General features: G+C 37.4%; 1 protein-coding gene across 4 annotated transcripts in view; it reads right to left on the reverse strand.

Annotated features, from left to right (window-relative positions):
• LOC131434652 (uncharacterized) overlaps nucleotides 1-12982 on the reverse strand; it is a 554689-nt gene that overhangs the window by 458378 nt on the left and 83329 nt on the right. The window lies entirely within an intron of this gene.

The raw sequence follows: 12982 nt of genomic DNA on the forward strand, positions 1-12982 counted from the left end.
TCCGAGCAAATCCTTTTTGAACTAGTTTTGATATACCAGGTTTACTAGTTAATAAAGTGGTATTTTTACAAGATATGTCACTGCAGACATGGATTAGTTCACAGCCATTGGAAATATGATCATTTATTTATGATAACATTTTCAGTTGTAAGACATAATCACAAATAATTCAAAATTAAAGTTATCTGAAATAAATGACCTGGCTAGTATAAAAGGTTAACACTTGATATATTTCGTTCACTCTAGCCTGCGCAATTGATTGAACAGGAAGCAAAGCAAGGGCATTCATCGGTTGGTACGGGTTCAGAACCCACTTCCAGGTTAATTATCAAAAATTCAGCTCAGTATTGAATCGATAGCTACAAACGAAATCACGTAAAAAGAAAGCTCTTAACCCAAATTGATTCAGTATGGAATCAATCGGCACTGTGCGCTGTTCTGTTGCGGGACGTTTAACAGAGCCAGTTTCAAACCAGATCGATTGCGTCATTTTGCTGCTGGTCGTTTGCATTGGAGCGAAATACAACGAAAAGTGAACAACGAATTCTACAAAATTAGAAAGCTTTCGTATTTTTTCTCGGCTCGGTTCAATTGGATTTTTTGTGTGTTGGTTAGAATGCGTTTAGTTGACTTCAGAGTGTGCACGTGGTGTCAGATATTTGATTGTTCATTACATTTGCACTAAATTGAAGGAAATTTTCCGTATAATATTAAATAAAAAAATTTGTAACGTGTATGCTATCATTTTTTTTCTTTTCGATCCTTTTTAATATGATGATAGACAGAATGGATTAAAAAAGGTGGGTGGGTAATTTCACAGACATAACTGGAGGACGTGAATACCAAAACTATTTATTTTGTGTTATTTGTTCGTTTTCAATAAGTCGCACTTTAGTATAGATGCACTGTTAAAATTGTGAAAGGAAACAATAAGAGTTGCAAAATTCACACACCCTATTAATACGAACGATTATCTATATTCAGAAGTGTGAAAGAAGCATGTTAATTCTATTCGTGTTCACGTCCTTCAGTTATGTCTGTAACATTACCCACCCGCCTTTTTGCTTTAATATCACGTTAGTAAAAAACATTACTGTTTAGTCACTTGCAAGTTAATGTCATATACATTCAGACCGTGAATCATTCCGCAAATTATTCTAGCTTTTAGGTAAAATTTGACTGTCAATCGAGTAGTTGAATTTAAACTCGAACTTCGACCCATTTCAAAGTTGGATGAAAGGAAAGTTATTTTTTGTCGTGAATAAAAACTTACTCCCTGAACTTACTTTACTATGGGGTGCCTTTTCGAAATTAGCCATATGGAAGAATGGGCAGAACTTAATCGTGAATATTTCGACTTGTATTAATGGCAGCAACATAATTCTTTCACTATTTCATCAAAAATATGATCAGGAATTTAGGATAATATTTTGAACAGTGTGAGATAACCACAAACAACTCAAAAATTAAGTTTTCTCAAAGCATGAAAACAACGCGGAAAACTCTTTACGTTCGCTTGGGTTTTTCGCGCAAGGACGACGATTTTGAGGTAGTCAGGCACGTATCTTCATCTGACTGTGTATAAAAGGGTAGCAGTGGTCGAAAATCGATCATTTCTTCTTGTGCGTTAGATGGAAGCAGACGTCGTGGGAATTATTAATCAACCAGCAACTTCGGAGAGTGCACCTTCTGCGTGGTTGAAAACCTCAAACGCTCAGGTCGCAACTCCCATTTGGACTTCAGACGTCCAGTGGCAATGAAAGCAAACCTTTTGCGTGGTATAAAGCCTCAAACGCTTAGGTCGTGCTGTCATTTGGACTTCAATCGTCAGATGGAGCAGTCGGAAATGCTTTCATTTGGACTTCAGTCGACAGGTGGAGCTGGTCGTCAGGTCGCAGAGCCAGTTTTCCTTCGAAGAAGATCGACTACATCATCATGTTGGTGGTCGTTTGCATTGGAGCAAAATACAACGGAAAATGGACAACAATGTGGAACATTCTGTAAAATCTGCCCTTCTAATGGCTCTAAATGTTACCCAAAGAACTATAAAGATTGCTTCTTTGTAAATCGAAAATTAAAATTATCAGTGTTGTGCAAATCTAAGATAATTTGATCAGTTTTTTGCAATTTTCACAGTTCTAAATTCGCAACAGTGTTTAACATCGTTAATATCTAATCAGTGTTCAATATCTTAGAAAATTATGCAATTTGGCTCTTCTGGGATGCCAGAAATGAATCCCGTACAGAATTTTGATAGTATCTTTTACTAAAATATTGAAATTCGAAATGAAATAACCGAAATCAAATTTCTCTAAGGTGCCATTCAGAACCATAATTTTATACCCAAAGAATTATACGAAATTTTACTTTACTCTACTACACATGGCCCATTTTTCAACCAGTTGTACTTTGTAGTAAACTTGCTATATAAAATGCATAGCACCGACTCAGAAGCCATTTATTTCGAAATTGGCTGTCGTTGTCATCGTGTTGATTATGGTGCGATCGAGGAATCTCCAAGCGAATTTGGCTGTCGTTGTCATCGTGTTGATTATGGTGCGATCGAGGAATCTCCAAGCGAATTTGGCTGTCGTTGTCATCGTGTTGATTATGGTGCGATCGAGGAATCTCCAAGCGAAATACAAAGCTTGTTACCGCAAGAAGACGGAAGTCAGCGGTATCCATTGGAAGTCAATGGTATCCATCGGAATTTGAACTAAACTCGTCACTCTCCATCACGAACGCCTTCAAAAAAGGTTCTTTTCAGAACCACCATTATTTTATCATAAGGAACTATACTGGTTTTTTCGTAATATTTGTTTGTCAGAATGTTTAATGTAACTAATCTGTAATGTAGTTTAGGTGTATCGTTTCAAATTCTAGTAGTGTAAAAGGGCAAAACTTGCACAATTCACACTATCGATCAACTAATTTACATTCTAAAGTGTAAAGTAAGAGTGTCAGTTTTATTCGTATTCACGACATCCAGTTATGTCTCTGACATTACACACCTGTACTTTTTTTGCACTGGAAATAAAATGATATCAAGTGGCATAATAATTGCCATACACAACACGTAAAAAGAACTTCGGGAAAGGGGGACGGGTATAGTGTGATGGGTAAGTCGATGCCTTTCACGCAGCCCGCCTGGGTTCGATTCCCAACCCCGCACATAGGGTCAGAAAGTTTTTCTGGCCCGAAGAGGTGAATGACCTCAAGGTTGAAACCTCTATAATCGAAACAAAAAAAAACTGAATTGGAACTTTTCATATGAGTGTTTTCTTTAACTAAAAGTATAAAAAGTAATTACACAGAAAATTTCTTTTACTAAAGATCTGAGATTAGAATTATTTTGAAAGATGTTTTTTCAGCATCGGAAAATAACTGTCAAAAATAACCAAGCTTTCGATGAGGGTTATTTTTGAAAACAGAAAAATACCTAATCGACTTACAAATTTTAACTAAAAGTTTGCGAAATGGCTCACAAGCTTAGTAAAGGGAAGAAATTATTGCCAAGTAAAGAGCGTTTCCGGAAAGAGTTAATTGATTGCTTTTTTTTGAAAAAAAAGTGCTGCTAATTCCCATCAAAAGAGAAAAATGCTCTATCGGATGTGACGAGTGGAAGTTAGTTTATACTTTTAAAAAGTAGGGATTCCAGAGTCAAAAACAAAAAAACGCACAGGTAAACCCAAGAAATAGAAGATGCCGAACCAACCGTTAGTAGGTTAATGCCGGATATAAATAAATGATATAAAAAAGATGGCGAATTGCAAGAATTGTTGAGCGTAGACAATGACCAAACTCACAAACAAATGATGAAAAGGTTAAACGTTAGTCGCCAAACCACTTCTGATCGCCAACACGTCATGGGAAAGCTGCAGATGGTGACAAAATGGGATCCTCATAAGCTGAATGATAGACAGCAGGAAAAGCAAAAAAAAAACGGCAAGCAAAATGTTGCATTCTTGGTTTATGCCAATGCCTTTCGCATCTGCGGTAGTTTTTTTGCGGTTTTTAGTACATAGTATGTCATTTTTTCAATCTGTTTTCCTCGTTAGATACAGATCAAAGTTAAAACTAGCCCAAGGCGGCTTTAGGGTTTAACATGACTAAAACAAATAATAAAACAATAGGTTTTCAGCACCGGACCGTGACGGGAGATAAGAAATGGATTTATTTTGAGAATCCCAAGCGCAGAAAATCATGTGTCGGCCCTGTTCAACCATCGACATCAACTGCAAAACCTAATCGCATCGGAAAGAAAACGATGCTGTGCACATGGTAGCATATAAAGGTTTTCTAATCGCTACCGACAGCAAATGATGAAAGTGAATCAAACATTCTTCTAAAAATGATCATAATGCAATGCACAAGACATGACAAAGTCATTTTGCTGTCCAATAACATCCTCGCACACATACACAGCAAAAGCGTTCAAAAACATCATTTCTGAGCTCAAATGGAAAGTATTTCGCCATACATCCCACACTTGGCCCCTTCCGACTAACAATTGTTTTCATCGCTGTCACGCGCACTTTTGGAAAAATGACTTCACGATTGTTTCGCATCAAGAGATAAATAGTTCTTTCTACTGCTGCTACCGGAAACCACGTTTTTCACGTCTTGTTGAAACAAATTATGTGGATTCAACATTGGAGATAGTATGATGTAATTATGTTACAATCTTCGAACGATACGATAGAAATTGTGCATGAAAAAATAAGATCGTTTTTTTGAACATAAGTTTGTAGAAATCCGATAGATTAAACAAAAAACAAAAACAGGCGGGTGAGTAATGTCATAGACATAACTGGAGGACGTGAATATGAATAAAAATTATAGTCGCTCACATTAGTAGATTATGTGAATTTCGCAACTTTTACTGCTTCACTTCCAGCATTGTAATGGTGCTTTTATACTAAAGATTGACTTTTTGATGACAAATATTTCCAAACAAAAAAAAAGCAACATACAGAATTTTGATATCGATCATTTCGTTTCGAATTTGCATATTGCAGTGAAATAAACTATCAAAATGCTGTGCATTCTGGCATTCAGAAGGGACAAATTGTGGAATTCTCTAGGACATTAAACAGAGTTCGTAGCATTTTTCTCGAACACGAAGCAGTCGAATGCTGGCTTTGTTCGCACTCGTTTGGAGCGAACAGTGCACAAAGCTAATCAAATTATTCTAGATTTGCACTAAATTGATTAAAGTTCTATAGATAACATTTGGACTATTTGCTACAACTGTAGAAAAAATCCTAAAATCTTGGACCAAAGCTGCTAAATCGGTTGCAAAGAAGTTTGCACAGAGCCCAATGGCTGGAGGAAATTTGAAAGTCCGTATTTTTCTTCATACAGCCTTATCAAGTAACATTAATTAGTATTAGTTTTTCTTAGTGCAAATCTTGAATAATATGATTTGTTTTGTACACTTTTCGCAGTGCGAAATTCGCACCAAACGAGTACGAATAAAGTCAGTATTTGACTGCTTCGCGATCGAGAAAAATGCTCCGAAGTGTTTTTTAATATCGTTGAGAACTCCACAATTTGACCTTTCTGAATGCCAGAAATGAATCCCGTACAGCATTTTGATAGTTTATTTTAATGAAATATGCAAATCCGAATCGACATCATGGCTACTTTTATGGCCGTTGGGATCGCCCATTTGTGAAGAAGTTACAATTGAAATCACGTAATAAGAAAGCGCTTTACCAAAAAAGCTCTAGTATAGAATCAGTTCGCATAGGACGCAGTTCTGCTGCGGGACGTTTGCAGAGCCAGTTTCGCTTCAAATCGATTGCGTCATCCTACTGCTGGTCGTTTGTATTGGAGCACAATACAACGAAAAGTGAACAACAATGGGAACATTATATAAAATCCGCTCTTCTGTTGGCTCTAAATGTAATCTAGATAAGATTTTTTAATTGAACTAAAGTTTGTAAAAGAAGTCAATCAGGTAGATCGGTGTAGATTAAAGTACATATTTTTGTTCACACACACACACACACACACACACACACACACACACACACACACACACACACACACACACACACACACACACACACACAAATTGACATTTTGCGATTTCGACGAACTGATTCGAATGGTACATGGAACCCGGGCCCTCCGGACGTCGGTTATAAAGGTTTCCGACTTTCTAAAAGAAAAATTGTGCAACTTATTTGATCAAATGTTTAGGATTCGAGCGGTTAGTCGACTGAATGTAAACCGTTTTTGAAAAAAAATAAACAAAAGTTACCTTAAACTCTACCACTATGAAGAATTTTTTATTAGTATTTCGACAGATACTAGTATTTCGAATGGTACTTGCACTCATCCCTAGTGTATCCGTTTATGACTTATTTGCCAATTTACTTTCAGGCGTTATTTTTTTTAATTATTAAAATTTATAAAATTTTTTGTTCATTCAATGTTTAAAACTTTTTGATAAGGTGCAGCTAGGGTTAAATTGAGAGGTTTTCGTGCGACTTGGACATTGTTTTCGGTATGTCATTTCCCCGTCATGACTTAAAGCGAAAATTTTGTAGCGCTAAACAGACGCAAAGTGGCCCTTTAAGGCACTAGGTGCCATATCCTATCTGACGTCTTGGGTGAAAATGTGTGACGAGCGATTACTGGCCATCGCAGAATTTTTGTCATTTAGGGGACTTTGGTTTGTACAAAGAGTACCATTTTCGTTTAGATTTATTCGCGTTTCACCGTCAGTCACATAATTTGTGTGAACTTCGCGGTTGAAATTTAACCGTTAGGCAGAGATGGTGGTTCAATTTGAACTGCTTTAGCACTGATTGGCCGAAAGCGAAACGCGAAGAAATCGAAACGAAATGCGTACTTTTTGTGCAACCAAACAACCTCTAAATGGTGAAAACTTCGCTTTTTGGTCCACAAGTTCGAATTGCTTGCCAAACCAAAAGTTTTTTTTAAAATTAGTTTTGGTTGTTTTTTTTTTTAAATTTGTATAAGTTTGTTAGGTGAGTATTATGACAAATTTTGAGAGTCTTACATGGTAAGACTCTAAAAAATTGTCATAATACTCTCGAACAAACTTAGAGATCGTTTTATGTGCGCAATGATCCAAAAACCGTCCATGTTACGAAATGTGAAACACTGCATGCTGTCGTACATAAAAACGGCCTCAGCACAAAATGGTTCCAACCAGTTTGAAGCCGATATGCACAGAATTCCGAATCGCCCCTGCAGATAAACAACGTGTAGAACACCTTTTAGCTGTGCCGCGGGAAGTCCATGCATCTAACTACATGACATCATGACGTCCGGGGAATCCTGTGTTAATTATTCGATATATGTCTACTCAAAATAAAACAAAACAAACAAAAAAATCGTCTCGCAATTCCGCTGTTTTCCGGGAAATATTCTACCAGAAATTACGACCGCCCGGCCTCCGGTGGAAGCCAGTGTGGGTGTTGGTTAGTCTGTTAGGACAAAGCGAGGCAACATCAAACGAAGCGCTAGGATGGCTACTAACTCACTTTGCCATGTCCCTTCCAGCTGTTACCGGTTGGAGTCGGAACCATGGGGCCACCACACGGTACGGCAGCACTGATGAAACTGATGATGGGAGGAAAGAGATTTTCTTTCTATTTTCCTCCCGCAAACTACTGCAGACAATTCGTCTCGTTCCGAGCAGAATTTCCGGCCGTCGGTGCCGCAAAAAAAAACCGATGGCCAGACAGAGATACGAGGCCTGTCTGCCAGAGTCATCATTAGCAACATCCGCGCTGGGTTCAGCTGGACCCGTACAGTGAGTTGCGGAAGTGACTGACAACTCGACGGGTGTGTGATTGACGAGAAAAAAATTCGAGTGAAAAAAACTGTTTCTGTTTATTTGTGAACTGTATGAAATTTCGAGATAGCTGAGAGCAACGCCCTTCAGGCGAACGATAGAATCTTGTCCCCAAACGAGCCCCCTGGACGCGACCCCGTCCTAACACGCATGAAATTTACGGCTTTTCGGTGTTGTTCAAACAATCGACAACCCTCAGCAAACTCCATCGGCGGCCATCATACATGGCCTCATTTTAATCTGCAAAGGCCAAAGTCTGTCACCCCTCCTAGAGACAGGAATCGTGCTACCGTTTTGGAACACTTGCCAATTGCTGAATCACCGTCAAAAGCGAATTCCACCCTCGCAATCTATATGCTCGCTTTGGACAGCCCGGTATGGTGAAAAAATTGATGCTGCTGATGATGTTTAATTTTTCATCCCATTCATTTTTAGTTCGTTACCGCGCTTTGATTCAACGGGAAATTGCCAAGTTCGTATGTGCCATGCCCATGTGTCTATTGCCGGGAAATGTCAGTGTGGCCAGCGCAAGCCAAAATCGAATTGGATTATTGCTGCTGGAATAACTTCAGCCGATGAAGAAAAGTTTCATGCAAGAGTAAATAGAAAGATGAATTGGATAATCGAACTATCTTGTTGTGTTGATCGTAGAGTGGTGGAAGAGATTTCTTTGAAAACGAAGATAGGAGATAGGTGAAAACAAAACAAAAAGTTTATGGCAGAAAACATGACACCCTCCGTGACCAAATATTTATGATACACTGGTACTTTAATTTACCGACAGAGCCTGGGATGCGTAAATTAAATAACACTTCGCGTTATTACATATTTTTCGCGTAAAAAAAGGTTTTTTAAATTTCATTTGATTTTAGTGTAAATAACATGAACAATCCTACTACATCCGATGCTTTAGCGCCTGACGACCCTCTGAGTGAGTTCTGAGACTATGGAAATGCTTGAGAGATGTTCCAATATCCAAGAACTACTAGGACTATTGTCCTTAGGGACTACACTGTGTTGTCACAGCAAGAACTACAACGGGTAATGCTTTTTTGTTTGTGGTTCATACTTTTAGAGCTACACATTGCTTACTCGTCTATTTATAGCTTTTCCCGGTAGGTTCCCAGTCGTCCAACAATTTTAGTGGAAACAGATCTTAAGATCTATACGACCATTCAGCAGTCTATGTATAGTTTTTCAATTATGCACATAGTCGTAGAGCTACATACTGCTTACTTGGGTTTTTTTTTATCTTTTTTCGGAACATTCCCAGTCGTCAAAGAACGTCAGTGAAAACAGGTCTTAAGATCTATACGAGCGTTCAGTAGGCCAAGAACAATAAGTTCGTTAATGCACTTTGTTACACTTGTAGATCTGAAGGCCTTAAGTCCAGGAAGTTTTCGGATGGATCATCGGTTACATTGGTAGACCTTGAGGCCTTTCCCGAGGAGCTTTTAGATGAACAAGTTCTTCTACAGATCTTATCACAGTATGTCGATTTTCTGTAAATAGTACTACGAGTACATACCGCACTCAATAGTTATATAAAAGCGATGATATACAATATTTGTTTTCCAGATAATTCTTGGAAGCCTACGCTTTTATTTAGATTCTTTGAAACTAAACAATTCATTAATGTACATTTCGCAATATTCAATTTCCTGAAGCATGTTAGATTGTTTTGTATATGTATATGTTATAAATTGAAATTTCCACCATTATGCAAAAACCTTTTTTACGCGATCATCGCGTTATTAAAAACAACGCGTAAAAAAGTCCCGTAAATTAAATTCGCGTAAATTAGGTTCGCGTAAATTGAGGTTTTAGTGTATATGAGAAGGGATTTTTGAATTGAAAATAAAATTTACAAGTGCGGTTTGCTAGATCTGCTGCACATCCTATTTACCTTTCTCTACAGAGTCACTGTGGGAAGAGAAGGAATGTTAGTTCTATACGTGTTGCTACTAGTTACCGAAGAATTATTTGCATTTCCACAACTGTCACAGGAAAGGTGTAGTGTTAGCGAGGCGAGAAAATGATTGGGATTTACCATGACAGATAATATGATCTATATTATTTATTAAAATACCGACGCCTAGCTCCGAGACATTTTTATGCTGTAATATTTCTGTTTGGAAGTGACATACTTCAGATATGGTTAAAAAAATTCAGGTCGGCAATAAATCGATTTGAAACCAATCGAATCCCGCGGAATCAAGAACAATAATTTTATAAAAATAATCTGCTGAAATGAAAATGACAGCTTATTTTTTATAGGTGTCTGATTTGAAATAATCGAAATGTATTGGTAAATATCTAGCAAAATGTTAGTTTTTAAACTTTTAGTTTTGTCGTGAATACGACTTACTTTACTATGAGGTGCCTTTTCAAAATTTACCCTCTGAGAGAGTGATAAGTTTTTGATCGTGAATATCTATTGTTGTATCTAACGAATCAACATAATGTTTGCTACATGCCATCGGAAATATGATCACAATTTTATGATAAAATTTTCAGATGTGTGATATAATCTCAAACAGTTCAAAATTAAACTTTTCTAAAGTGTTTGGTATAAACGAGTATCGAAGAGGATAATTCATAAGGCGCGTTTGCCTTTCTCGTATTTTTAAAGCTCATAGCTCAGTGATCTGTGAAAGGATTTATATAATCTAACTACCAATAGAATCGAAATTTTTCAACTTAAGCGTGTAAATAAAAAGTATTGAAGTATTTCAATAATACACTATTGAGAAACCTGTCTCATTTGACCCATGCAACACCAGCCAATCAGAATGCGTTCTGAGGAAGAGAACAAAATATCTGCTGCTGTACAACAAATCGTTCGAGGAAAATGTTCCGAACAGTGTTTAATATCGTAGTGAGTTCCACAATTTGGTCCTTCTGAAAGGCAAGAATGAATCCCGTACAGCATCTTGATAGTTTCTTTCGATAAATTATGCAAATCCGAAATGAAATAATCGACATTAAAAATTCTATATGCTGCTATTTTTAAAGCCGTTAGGACCGCCCATTAGTGAAAAAGCTACAAACGAAATCACGTAAAAAGAAACCTCTGAACAAAAATTGGATCAGTTTGGATTCTATCTCCACTACGAGCAGATGTATTGTGTGTCTTTTGCAAAGCTAGTTTCGCTTTCGACAAGAGCGATTACGTCACAGCTGCCAGTCATTAGCATTGGTGAAAAAACAACGGTGGAGAGCATCACACAAAATCAGCCGTTCTAATGGCTTTAAAAGTTTCCTAAAGAACTATTAGGATTTGTTGTTCGCAAATCGAAGGTAAATATCCTCAGTTTAGTGCAAATCAAGAACAGTTTGATCAGATTTGTGCACTTTTCGCTGTATGAAATTCACAGTAATCGGGATCAAGTGAAGCCTTCTTTGTTTTTGCGAAAAATGTGAAAAAGGGGAATGCTTGCATAATTCATACAATTGATATTCGGAAGTGTTAAGGAACATGTCAGTTGTTTTCGTATTCACGACATCCAGTTATGTCTTTGGCATGACCCACCCGCCTTTCTTGTTCCTCCATCTCTAGGCAGCCGGTTACCGAGAGAGAAATAATTTATTTATTTTAATTGAAGGAAACGAGAAACTGAGGCTACTGAGGCCTTTTACGACATGGAAGCTACTCTTGGCTACATTTTTTTCTAGGCTGGTTCTGTCCGAAGATAGATAATAGGTACTATCAATTTCCTATTGGACCCCAACCCCTTCGAATACAGGGTGCTCCATCTTTTATGTCGGTATGTACATAAATGCTGAATAACTTTCACATTTACCGATCGAGTGATTGCATCAGATATCTTTTGGAAACGTCAATTCAGTACATTTTTTTGCCATGGATCGCTACACACTGATACAACGCGCTGAAATTGTGACACTTTATATCAAAAAACAGTCGTTCCATTGTGTTAACTTAACGTGACAATCACCTGATTTAACCACCTCGGAAATCTTTTTGTGGGATTATCTGAAAAGCAATGTTTACGCCAATCAGCCTCAAACTATTGACGAGCTCGAGGCAAACATTCGGGCGCAAATCGAAGCTATAACTCCCGAGATCCTCGAAAAAGTAATGGCAAACGCAGAAAAAAGGACTCATTCTGTAATTGCTAATAAAGGTGGCCACTTAATTTATATTGTTTCCAAAAACTAGTGCAAAAAATTGTAAAAAAACAAACTGAATAAAAATACAACACCTATAGAAATCGGTTGTTTTTCTCAAACTTTTTCAATGTTTACATAGCGACATAAAAGGATCTCATAGGTGACAAATTCGGCAAATCACACTCAACCGATCTGTAGAATGCAGCATAGATCAGGCCATTCGTAGCAAACAAGCATATAATGCTTCGTCTGCAGAAAAAAGCGGAATACATGAACCGGATGAAAACATTTGTTTCAGAAAAACCGACTTAATTTTTATCCGGTTTTAGCAAATAAAGTATTTCTGTTCACTTCTTGTATAAAAAAGTTTTTCAATTTTTGCACTTTAAAATCAGTTTCAGATTCTTTTAATTAATATTTTTATCGGATCAGGATCATTTCGCCGAAAGCCGTTTCGCCGAAAGTCATTTAGCCGCAAGGGTCATTTCGCCGAATATCATTTCGCCGATGGCGGGTTAGCGGCCAACTCAAGTCATCTTGGCTTCGGTTATGTGGCTGCGTCACATCATTTGTACAGGAGGCATAATAACACAAAAAACCTGTTTTAATCCACCTAGTGGTGTAATGATGCCTTTCTCATATCAATCATACTATCATACATAATACTGTGATATTCTTCAAAATAATTCTCTGCGATTCTTGAAAGAATAACCGAAATCGGTTTGTTTGACCGTTTGTTTGACTGATAAAAACTATCAATTGGAAAAGATTTGAGGTCGATTAATTTCTAAATTTTTTAAGGATTCTCCCCATTTTCAGTGATGGTATACAATTTTTAACCCACTTTACCCTATATTTCCGGATCCGGAAGTCGGATTCGCATGAAATTCAGGAATTACGTATGGGACCACAGGACCTTTCATTTGAATCTAAGTTTGTGAAAATCGGTTCAGCCATCTCTGGGAAAAGTTAGTGCACTTATTTTCACAATTTTTTGCACATTTTACCCCATAATTC

This window comes from Malaya genurostris, chromosome 3, assembly GCF_030247185.1.
Source record: "Malaya genurostris strain Urasoe2022 chromosome 3, Malgen_1.1, whole genome shotgun sequence".
Lineage (NCBI taxonomy): Eukaryota > Metazoa > Arthropoda > Insecta > Diptera > Culicidae > Malaya > Malaya genurostris.